Consider the following 12,572-nt stretch of genomic DNA (forward strand, 5'->3'; position numbering starts at 1 on the left):
TACCGTAACATCTCAGGACCCAGATGATACCGAGGTATTCTTGTACATAAATCGACACACCTATGCAGCGGAAAACATAAAGTCATACATCCTTATTTACAATACCAGAATTTAGTATTTCCAAACCATATATACATATTTACACGTCACCCTAGTTTCATCTACTCAAAAATACAATCCACTAAATACACTTAACCTTTAAATAGGGCAGTACAAAAGACCTCTCTATCTACGAGCCTGATATGCTCGCCTAACTGGATCACCTGAAAAATATTAAACCACTGGGATGAGACAATGCTCAATAAGAGGAAATATGCTATTACTAGTGCGTGACGATTGAGTTTCATTAATTATATTGACAATATCTGTAACTATAAAAACTAGTAAATCAAAATACAGTATAACTTGCATTTATCATAGTTTAAAGTATAACTATAATATCTGAGTTTTCTACTTTTTCATACTTCTAGTATCGTACTATATTTGCTGATATTCTGTAAATCTTTATACATATATATAACTGAGATGTTTACCCTAGAAAACAGTACGTCATGATTTAACCCCTCATGACAGGGTTGTGCAGCTCATAGACGGGACTTTATCCTGGTTGGCCTACCAGGTAAGTCAACTATACTTTACCAATCCGCAGTCCGGCCAAATTGCAACCTCTCCTAGGCTCAAAACTGGTAACTACCTTATCAAACTGGCCTCCTCAACCCAGAATATTGGAGAGACTGGAATCTCTCCATAGACACGGTTGACGGGAATCCACATACTATCTGAGATATGTGATTGCACTCTGATATGAAAATAGCAACGGTACCGTGCTTGGCTAACTAAACATAACTTGATTCATTAGGGTCTGATATTGTATATATAATTTCTATAAATATCCTATTGTTTTCATCATGATTCCAAAATAACCATAACACTATAAATTTGATATGAAAATACTATAATATCTTACTAAAATAATTGTGATATCTGATTGTAATAATTGACTGTCATATCTGACTGAATAGTTTGTAATGTCTGAGTGTTATGGATTTGAAAAGCATGACATTCTGTAAATACTATAAAATACTTGTCTGTACAATATTTGTAAAATATATTTGTTTATAAAATATATTTGTTCATATATACACTGTAAATTATGATATTTTGAAAAACAATATAAATTCTGTATCAAGCAAATATCTACTCAGGCCACACAGTTAATACAACTCATGTTCTGAAATCTGTAAAACTATATAATTTATACCTTGTACCATAATAAACAAATACTATAATTTACTAATAATATTTCTAAACTTCCTAACATAGCATATTTCCCTTACCTAACTGGCTCGGAGGATCGCCTCCAACTTTATCCTTACGCTCATGACGTACTATCCCCAAAATCTTGAAATAATACATATATACATATTTCCAATAAATCAACTATATTTTCCTGAACCTACATACTCGTAAATTTTTTGAATTATAATTTACGTGGGTTCCTAAAAATATTCACCGGGCCCTCAACCCATGCCTACAGGGTCCCAAAAACAACCTAGTCTTGAAATCATAAAATCCTAATTTTATTTCACAAAATTCTAGTATATTCCCATATAACTTAAAATCTAAACTCAAATAAGCCCGATACAACTAAAAATGCCCAAATATTCAACTTACCTAAATTTTTTGATGGTGCAAAGTTGGCCAAACCAACAATTTACTTCAGCAGACTTGTAGAGAATCTCCCTAGGATCAACGGGGAGACTTCGGATCATCGAAACGGGGAGAGATGAAGTAAGAAATGTAGAGAGAAATGAGAGGAATTGAGCGAGAGAGAGAGAGAGAGAGAGAGAGAGAGAGAGAGAGAGAGAGAGAGAGAGAGAGAGAGAGAGATGAGGAAAATAAATTTTCTTTCACTGAATCCTGATTTTCTGCTATTTATAGACCTTTTGCCACATGACCTCGTTGACGATCCACGTCACCTCGTCGACGAGTTCAGGAAGGAAGTTCGTCGATGAGCACCTAACCATTGTTGATGAGTTTTAGGCCCCGAAAATAGCCCCTCGGTAAATTCTAGTCAATGAGACACGCGTCCACGTTGATGAGCCAAAGAAGACCGTTCGTCGATGAATGCGGGGCTTTCGTCGATGAGGCCCTGCTGCGTCCCCCATTTTAAATTTTTTCCCTCTCTTTTCTTTATTATTTAATTCTTATAATTATTCGGGTTACTACAAGTAGTGTCTCTTGGGCTTTTTATATGCCTGATGCGTAGAACTCACCATATAGGCTTTCTTCGTGCCTCATAAGTAATAGCTTATCATAAGGATTTTTTTTTTTTGCCTCATGAGTAGTCATACATGTTTTTTTCTTTTGTGTGTGCCTCATAAGTAGAACTCATTATATGAACTTTTTTTATGCCTTGTGAGCAATGCTTATCATTTGGGTTTTTTGTGCCTTATGAGCAGTGCTTTATTGGTTTTAAATGAGCCGATTTTTATATGACGGCTAAAAGCTTGGTTTTTTATTGGTGGCTAAGATCCGGGATTGATACGACAGATTTATATTGGATTTTGAAACATGTATTTATACTATTATTTTATTATTCAAAATGGCATGATATGATTTTAAAAACCCTGAGGACCTGTTGTATTGTGCGCACGATACCGTAGCTAGGGGAATATTTGGCCATGTGCGCCCACACTGTAGTGGAAGTGTAGGGTGGTATCAGTAGCCGATTGACCTACGTAAGGGTGGAGTTATAAAAGACAATTAGACCTGCAACGGGGTTGCAGATGCCTGCAGACGCACTTGCAGATGATTACTTTGAGTTAGTTTTGTGCTGATCACCTAGGCTAATTCCAGCCTCCGGGCCACACAACCCGTCATAGGGGTTAAACATGTCGTTGGACCCAGGGATTATTTTTACGTATATATATTTATATATATATATATATATATATATATATATATATATGTTAATTTATGTGAATGGTGATATTTATTAAACTGATTTATAGGTGGTATCATGGAAGTGTATTTTTTTTAACTGTGTAGGTGTGAGCATGATATACAAATGCTATGTTTATCAGATTTAATGATTTGGGTAATACATATATAGATATATATATATATATATATATATATATATATAAATGTTTACTTAAATTCATGATGGCCATACCCTGATATTAATTTAATTCGTCTTACTGAGAAGTGTCTCACCCCAATATATAAATCATTTTTCATAAGCATCTCGAGATTGAGTTTAGCAAACTCTAGGGCGGGGTGATAGCCAGTTTAGTTTTTGTGAGTGTCTGTAAAAACTCTACTATATTTAAGTTAAGTGTGAAGTTTCCTGGCTATGTAATATGTCGTATGAACTGAGTTAGTTTTCTTTCTTTTGGTTAGAATGTAATATGTATATCGGGAGACTTTTATATATGTTAGCAATTTAGAACTCTGGTAATGGATTTTGGAGAATGTTTTATTTATTTCTACTGCATTTATATAATGAATATGGTATCAGGTACGCAAATGTCACTAAAGTTGCACCCCAGGCCCCAAGTGGCGAGTTGGGGCGTTGTAGGTGGTATTAGAGCCTATGTTTGCTAGGTTCTGCAGACTTTGATAGTTGATAATTACCAGAGTATAGGTTGAGATAAGTTAAGGATAGGAATGGGTAGATTAGGCAAGTATTGGTCTAGAAGCTTAGAAATGGAGATCCTTTGACGGTCTTCATGTTTTTCTTGGAATGATGATTTTAGGAAAACCATGGTAAATCCATCGATGGTTTCGTTTTTGGGTAAAGAGATTGGAACTTGGAAACTTAAGTAGGAATGTTAGGTCGGGTGAGTAGGTGTTTAGTCCCAAAGTTGTGATTAGAGGTCGATACCTTGATGATTTTGTGGCAGAATTGTGATGGATTCCAGGGGGAAGGACATCATAGCTGGAGGGGATAATCACATGGATACTTCCAGTGAGGATGATATGGATGCTTTAGTAGTGCTGCGAAGTATAGTGCAATAGGCCAAGAAGGAGAACCAGAGGGACTCTAGAGAGTAGGATCAGCCATCAATTGGTCAGGGCTGCACTTTTTAGCAGTTTACCTGGACGAATCTGCTGACTTTTGCAGGAGGGGAGAACCCGATCGCAACTGAAGATTGGGTTCAGTAGATAGAGGAACTACTAGGTGTACTGGAGTGCATAGAGGAGCAAAAGGTGTAGTATGCCACTTTTAAACTAGTGGGGGAAGCGAAGAGGTGGTGGAGATCGGAAAAAATGGTAGTGGAACAGCGACCAAGACCTGCGATTATTACCTGGAGCCATTTTAGGGAGGTTTTCTCCGACAGGTACTTCCCTACTGTTACCTGAGAGGCTAAGGTAGAAGAGTTCCTGAATCTGATTCAGGGACACTTGATCATACAGCAGTATGCGGCCAAGTTTATGGAGCTATCATGCTTTGCTCCATATATGATCCCGGATGAGTCGAAGAAGGCCCCAAGGTTTGAGAAGGGTTTGATGCAGAGAATATAGGCACATATGGTAGCGTTGTTGACTCACAGTTTTTTTGAGTTGGTGGACAAGGCCATGGCAGTTGAGGCTAGTATCCAGGAGGGTGTAGTAAACTAGAAGAAGAGACCCTTGTCTTAGGGATTTCAGACTAGTACTAGAGAAGATACATGGAGGAGGCCTGGCAATTTCACGGGCCATCAACAGGATATGGGATATCGAGCCCATTAGGGGAATCCACCGCGTCCTACTTGTCCTAGATGCCATCAAAGGAATTGGGGCGAGTGTAGAGGTGGACCAGTTGGCTGCTATCAATGTGGTGGGGATGGTTATATACTGCGGGACTATCACGCGACTTTGACTCACACTCCTCCACAACAACAATATCGGGGAAGTAACCAAGCACCCCGAGGTGGTCATTAGAGGGGCACCGCCTAGGCGTGGGTGTAATCACTTATGCCGGGAGATGCGGAGAACGCCGGTGACGTGGTGATAGGTACTATTTTCATTTTTTCGAATAGTGCTGTTATGTTATTTGATTCAGGTGTGACACACTCTTTTGTATCTCGGGGATTGTTTAAATTGTGCGGGGTAGAGACTCAGTTATATGTCGAGCTAGGTGTGGTTACGCCGACAAGGTTAGTTGTGGTGTGTAGTAAAGTGATCAGAGACTACCTAGTGGAGATTCAAGGGAGAATGCTGCTTGATAGCTTAGTTGTTTTTGACATGCATGGGTTCTACATTATTTTGGGGACGAATTGGCTAGCATCCAACTATGCGAGAATTGACTGCCATAAAAAGGAGGTAGTGTTTAGATCTCCTGGGGAGCAGGAGTTTAAATTCATCGAGTTGTGTGTGCAAGCAATTTAGGCAAAACGTTACTTCTGGAGGGTAGCCAAGAGTACCTTGCATTTGTAAAAGAAGCACCAAAGGAGGGACTTAAGCTGGAGGATATCTCGGTGAAGAGGGAGTTCTCGGATTTTTTTCCTGAAGACTTACCAGAATTGCTCATGATTGCAAGGTGGAGTTTGCCATTAAATTAAATCCAGGTATAGCGCCCATTTCTAAGACTCCATACAAAATGGCTCTGACTGAATTAAAGGAGCTAAAGGGGGAGTTACAGAAACTTCTTGATAAGGGATTTATCAGACCGAGCATATCACCCTAGGGAGCACCGATGTTGTTTGTAAACAAGAAGGATGGATCGATGAGAATGTGCATCGACTACTAGGAAATTAATAAGATGACAGTGAAGAACAAGTACCCATTACCCCGTATTGACGATCTATTTGACCAGCTAAAGGGCACACAAGTTTTTTCCAAGATCAATATGTGATCTGGGTATCATCAAGTGAAGGTTAAATCAGAGGACATACCAAAGACGGTTTCTGAACTAGGTATGGCCATTATGAGTTTTTGGTTATGCCGTTTGGTTTGACAAATGCTCCTGCAGTGTTTATGGATCTCATGAACATGATCTTCCACCAGTATTTGGACCAGTTTGTGGTAGTGTTTATTGACGTTATACTGGTGTATTCAAAGAGCCTATAGGAACACAAGGAACATTTGAGGATAGTGCTTCAGATGCTAAGAGAAGGAAAACTATTTGCTAAATTTAAGAAATGCGAGTTCTGGTTGGAACAGGTTGCATTTTTGGGACATGTAGCGTTTAGGGAGGGAATTTCAGTGGACCCGATCAAAGTAGAAGCGGTAGTTGATTGCGCGAAACCGAAGAACATGCACAAGATTAGAAATTTCATGGGTCTGGCAGGATACTATCGTCGGTTTATTGAGGGGGTTTCAAGGCTATCAGAACCTCTGACGCAGCTTCAAGAAAGAACAGGAAGTTTGAGTGGACTAGTGAATGCAAGTAGAGTTTTTCAGGAATTGAAGCAACAACTAGTCACTGCTCTAGTGTTGACCATTCCATCAAGAGATGGTTGATTTGTGATCTATAGTGACATATCTCAGAAAGGACTCGGGTGTGTCTTAATGCAGCAAAGAAAGGTTATCGTGTACGCTTCTCACCAACTCAAGGAGTACAAGAAGAATTACCCGATGCACGACTTGGAGCTGGCAGCTGTAGCTTTTGCATTGAAGATCTAGAGGCACTACCTATATGATGAAAAGTGCAAGATCTTTACTGATCATAAGAGCCTTAAATACTTTTTCACCTAGAAAAAATTGAACATGAGGCAGAAAATATGGCTTGAGTTGATTAAGGACTATGACTGTACCATTATTTACTGCTCAGGAAAGGCTAATGTGGTAACTGATGCGTTGAGTCGGAAGTCGATGGGTGCGTCAATTTCAGCGGTTTTTGTACAGCATCAGATCAGGATGGACCTAGAGAGGTTGGGTGTAGAGTTAGTAGACGGGGATCCTTAGGCGTTCATTGCCAATTTGATCATTCAGCCAACCTTATAGAAGAAAATTAAAGCCGCTTAGATAAGAGACACAGAGTTAATGGAAATTGTGGAGAAATTACGGAGTGAGCAGCAGATGGACTTCAATGTTTCTGAGGATGAAGTTCTCAAATTTCACACTAGGCTGTGTGTACCTAACGACGAGGAGATTGAAAAGACGCTTCTGGAGAAGGTTCATCACTCTCTCTATACTGTTCATACGGGAAGCACGAAAATGTATAGAGATCTGTGAGAATTGTTCTGGTGGAGTAACATGAAGAGAGAGATTTCCAGATTTGTAGAACAGTGTCTAACATGTCAGCAGGTAAAAGCAGAGTATCAGAGGCCAACGAGACCACTTGATATCCCTAAGTAGAAGTGGGAGCATATCTCGATGGACTTTGTATCGGGGTTGCCTTTAGCGGTTCATGGATAGAATGTCATCTAGGTAATAGTGGATTGGTTAATGAAGACTGCGCACTTCGTTCCAATCAGAATTAGTTATTCTATGAATAGGATGGCATAACTTTATGTGCAGGAGATTGTACGATTTCATGGCATTCCAGTTTCTATTGTTTTAGATCGAGATCCACGGTTCACCTCTAGATTCTAGAAGAGTTTACAGGATGCCTTGGAATCTCAACTCACTTTCAATGCAACATTTATGCCGTAGATGAATGGGCAGAACGAGAGGAGCATTCAGATTCTAGAGGATATATGACGGGCATGTGTGTTGGATTTTGATGATGGTTAGGTAAAAGGATTGATTAGCAAATTTTGAGGATGAAATTCTTTTAAGGAAGGGAGAATGTAGTAACTTGGAAAAAAAAATTAAAAAAATTAATTAATTAATTATCATTAAATTGAATTAAATAAATAAACAATATTATATGTGTGTGTGTATATATATATATATATATATATCTATATGTAAGTGAATAATGTTAATGAAATATATGTATATAATAATATTATGTATGTGAAAGCTTAAGTTTAAAGCTTCCTGAAGATTTCTAAACTTACAGAGAGTGCATTTCTTCTCCTCCCAAACCATGAGCAACGCCTCTTTCTCTCATCCACATTCCTTCTCTCTCTCTACTTGATTTCATCGGTCAAACGTGCCCCGATCGAAGAACGAAAAATGCCTTTGGGTTCCATTCTTCGCCACCAACATTTTAACTAGAGTGGATTTGTTGTAAGGGCATCGTAGGCACCACTCATGGGAAAAAGGTAAACCCACTCTCTCTCTTCAATTTCTCTCCAATCTCTAGCCAAACCAACGATTAGAAACCATCACGATTATCTAGCATTTCTCTACAAGTCTAGCAGAGTAAATTTTTGAACTAGGCCTTCCAGGCACCACTCCAAGATAGGGTAAGATTTAGGGAATTAAAAAAATTGCTATTTTTGGGAATTTAATTATTTATTTGGAATTTATAGGCATAGGAAATGTTAAAATTGTTATTGGTAATTTTGTGAGCCTAGGAATATTAAGGAAATTATAATTTTAGGGTTGAACTGATGGAACTAGGAAAATGTGGTTTCAGGATTTTTGAGCTCCGTAGCGCCGCAGGTTTGGTTTTAGGGTATTCTCAGGAAATATCTTAGTAAACAGGTAAGGGAATTAAATTAAGTTAGGTTTTTATTAAAGTTGAACCGATTAAACTGCTTTATATATATGAATACTTGAATTCCAGGATTATTTCGAAAATCGACCGTTCAAAATAGATTTTTACAAATATAGGATATATGGTACGGTATTTTTGAATAATATGAACGGTGGAAAACTTGTTTTATCATATGGATTTAAAATACTGTGTTTCTTAATTATTTATCAGACTATGTTCAAATGTGGAAATTGTGTGGTAGGTGAATAATTGGTATGGTTTATTGTAGCAACCGGATATTGAAATGGTTGTAAAATACTGGAACTATTTGTGAAACATACTGGAACTGCTTGTGTAAAATACTGGGTTTTTATATGACGGCTAAGAGCCAAGTTTTTATATGACGGCTAAGAGCCGGGTTCTTTATTGGTGGCTACGAGCCGAGATTGATACGACGGATTTATACTAGATTTTGAAACATATATTTATACTACTGTTTTATTATTTTAAATTGCATGATATGGTTTTAAAAACCTTGAGGACCTATTGTATTGTAAGCATTGTACCGTATCTAGTGGAATATTTGCCCATGTGCGCCCACGCTGTAGTGGAAGTGTAGGATGGTCTCAGTAGCTGATTGACCTACGTAAGGGTGGAGTTATAAAAGGCAATTGGACCTGCAACGAGGTTGTAGATGCCTGCAGACGTACTTGCAGATGCTTGCAGACGTACTTGCAGATGGTTACTTTGAGTTAGTTTTGGGCTGATCACTCAGGCTAATTCCAGCCGCTACGCAACACAACCCGTCATGGGGGTTAAACATGTCGTTGGACCCAGGGAGTATTTTTACGAATATATATGTTAATTTATGTGAATGGTGATATTTATTAAACTGAATTATAGGTGGTATCATGGAAGTGTATTTTTTTTTAACTGTGTAGGTGTGAATATGATATACAAATGCTATGTTTATCAGATTTAATGATTTGGGTTATATATATATATATATGTATATATATGTTTACTTAAATTCATGCTGACCACATCTTGATATTAATTTAATTTGTCTTATTGAGAAGTGTCTCACCTCAATATACAAATCATTTTTTAGGACCATCTCGAGATTGAGTTCAGCAAACTCCGGGGCGAGGTGATAGCTAATTTAGTTTTTGTGAGTGTTTGTAAAAACTCTACTATATTTAAGTTAAGTGTGAAGTTTCTCGGCTATGTAATATGTCGTACGAACTGAGTTAGTTTTCTTTCTTTTGGTTGAAATGTAACATGGATATCAGGAGACTTTTATATATGTTAGCAGTTTAGAACTTTGGTAATGGATTTTGGAGAATGTTTTATTTATTTCCGGGGCATTTATATAATGAATATGGTATCAAGTATACAGACGTCACTAAAGTAACACCTCGAGCCCCATGTGGCGGGTCAGGGCGTTACATGCAAACTATGTAGAGGACTTAAATGACAGGAGGTCTACAACGGGGTATGTGTTTAATATTGTGGGAAGACCTTGTTGGAAGTCCAGGGTGTAGCCTCTGGTTGTAACATCTACAACTGAGTCGAGATTTTTGGCAAAAGCTGAAGCTATCATGAACAAGTTCAAGCATTGCTTGGACTTGGTTTTTGTCTCCAGTTTTTAAAAGGGAGATGGTCCCAACCTAATGTCTCAAGATCAAGGTGGAGTAGTAGGTTTATGTTTTCAGCTTCTCCTAAGGGGTGTATATTCGTCAAGGTGGAGATTGTTGTGATGTGTAACTCAGATACTAAGTGAAAGACATGCACAAAGAGAAAAAAATGGTGGAAATCAAGATGCTGTTGTCAGGAGGGGAAACCATCGACGATAACCTTGTAACCGTCGACGTTAGCGTTGTAGAGATTGTTGTGATATGTAACTCAAATACTAAGTGGAAGACATGCACAAAGAGAAAAAAATGGTGGAAATCAAGATGCTGTTGTCAGGAGGGGAAACCATCGACGGTAGCCTTGTAACCGTCGATGTTAGCGTTGTAATCGTTGATGGCAACCTTGTAACCGTTGACGGTTTGGTCTAGTTTCAGAGAGATTTTACTCTTTGTCTAAAACTGTCGATGGTATGTCTACAAACCGTCGACAGTTTGGCTCGGAATCCTAGAGCAGATTTTCAAATTTTGACTAGGGACGTTATGTTGGTTGGGGTTTGTAGGGAAAACCTTTGAGAACTTTATATATACATTGATTATAATGTATTTGTAACAAAGTTCGTGTCTTTGACACAAAATAGTAAGGAAACTACATTGTCGATTGTTCCGTGGATGTAGGTATTGCTAAACCACGCAATTCCTTGTATTTTTATTATTACTTTTATATAATCTGCATGATTGTGTTATTTTGTATTTTCACTGTTGAGTTATCATAAACCTAAATTATTTTTTTAAGCTAATCGTGTGTTTTTTATTTTTTAAGTATTCTTAGATGCCAACAAATACTGTTCATTAATGTCGATCTCATTGACATCTCCAATACTATGGTTCTTCCTTACCAAATTTGATATCTTTAAAGTAGGTTCTCATGACTTACCCGAATTGAGTCATGTTTCACAAACAATTAATATATTATGAGGCATAATAAAATAATATATGATTATGTTTTATTATAATTTTAAAATTATAAAATAGGCACTAATTTATTTATATTTATAAAATTGATCCCCTGTGAAGAAGAGACCCTTCAATAGGTCAACTTTGTGGTGGAGGTTCCTTTCCGGGCGAGGCGAACTGGAGGCCGCGGTGGAGGTGCACCGTTGGTAGTGTGCAACGCTGTTAACCTGAACCATCCTTTTCAGTAGACGGCGAAGCAACGTGACTCATCATGATACTCCTGGCTCTTGCATTTAGGATCTTTCTTTACTCTCCAAGCTGTACCTACCTACTTCGTCAATACGCTATCAGTGTGAAAGATCTCTAGAAAATTGGGATTGCAATTATTATTTTAATTTCTTTTAAATGAAAAATGAGAGTAAAATTCTGCAACATTTTTTTTTAATTTTTAAATAAGACATTATATTCTTTAAATTTTTTAAAATTATCAAAATAAAATAAAATAAAAATAATTGATGAGATGGTCCCCGATTGGGTTCACATGGCAAGCGCTAACCCAATAAAATGGTGCTGGGCCCATAATAGAAGTTATTCATTTATCTTCCAAGATTATGATTCTTCCTTATCAAATTCGAAATTTCCAGCGTTGATTTTTGATACATTGGTTACTTATCTTTTTGTGACAAATCCAAAAAAGGAATTCCCCTATTCTGTTTTAGATAATCCTTCTTTATTGTAAAAGCATTTCAAATATTTCTATCATGCTTCTTTAGAAGATAAAAAATTACTTCATTGGTACCATTTATAACCATAGAGAAACATTAGCTTGCATTGATTGAATTGATAAATGTGAGTCATTTATGATTAGATGATATGAATCAGAATTATGAGAGGTGATCATGATCATTATCAGTTCAACCCTTTAAATCTTCCCACAAACAGTACCAAATTGTTGTTGCCAAACTCTAGTTAATCTAATTTCTTATATTTTTTTCATAATTTTTGAAAGTGAAATCAAATGATCATTAATTTAGAAAATGACACTGATTAATATAAATTAGTTTACATTAATGTTTAATATTTTATGCTATATTTGGGAGCTTGAATTTTAAGCTTCAAGTTTACATTTGTATGAATTTGTAGAAAATATAATATAAAATTTTATTGAGTTATATTCAAACTTACATAAGTATAAATTTAAGATTGAAATTCTATTTTTCAGCAAAATTCTAGTTTATTTTTATATTAATTATTATATTAATATATCTCAATATTCTTAGAAATCGTTAGGAATCACTCATAGTGAAGTGTTTTCTAGGAAAGTTTTGAATTGGAAAAGCACTGAAAGTTAGAATTGATGTTTGGTTACATTTAAAATAAATGGTATTTGGATACTTACTTTTATTATAGGACACTTTATGATTATAAAAATAATAATATTTTTAATTAATAATTTTATTGATAAT

This window comes from Malania oleifera, chromosome 8 (genome assembly GCF_029873635.1).
Source record: "Malania oleifera isolate guangnan ecotype guangnan chromosome 8, ASM2987363v1, whole genome shotgun sequence".
NCBI classification, from domain to species: domain Eukaryota; kingdom Viridiplantae; phylum Streptophyta; class Magnoliopsida; order Santalales; family Ximeniaceae; genus Malania; species Malania oleifera.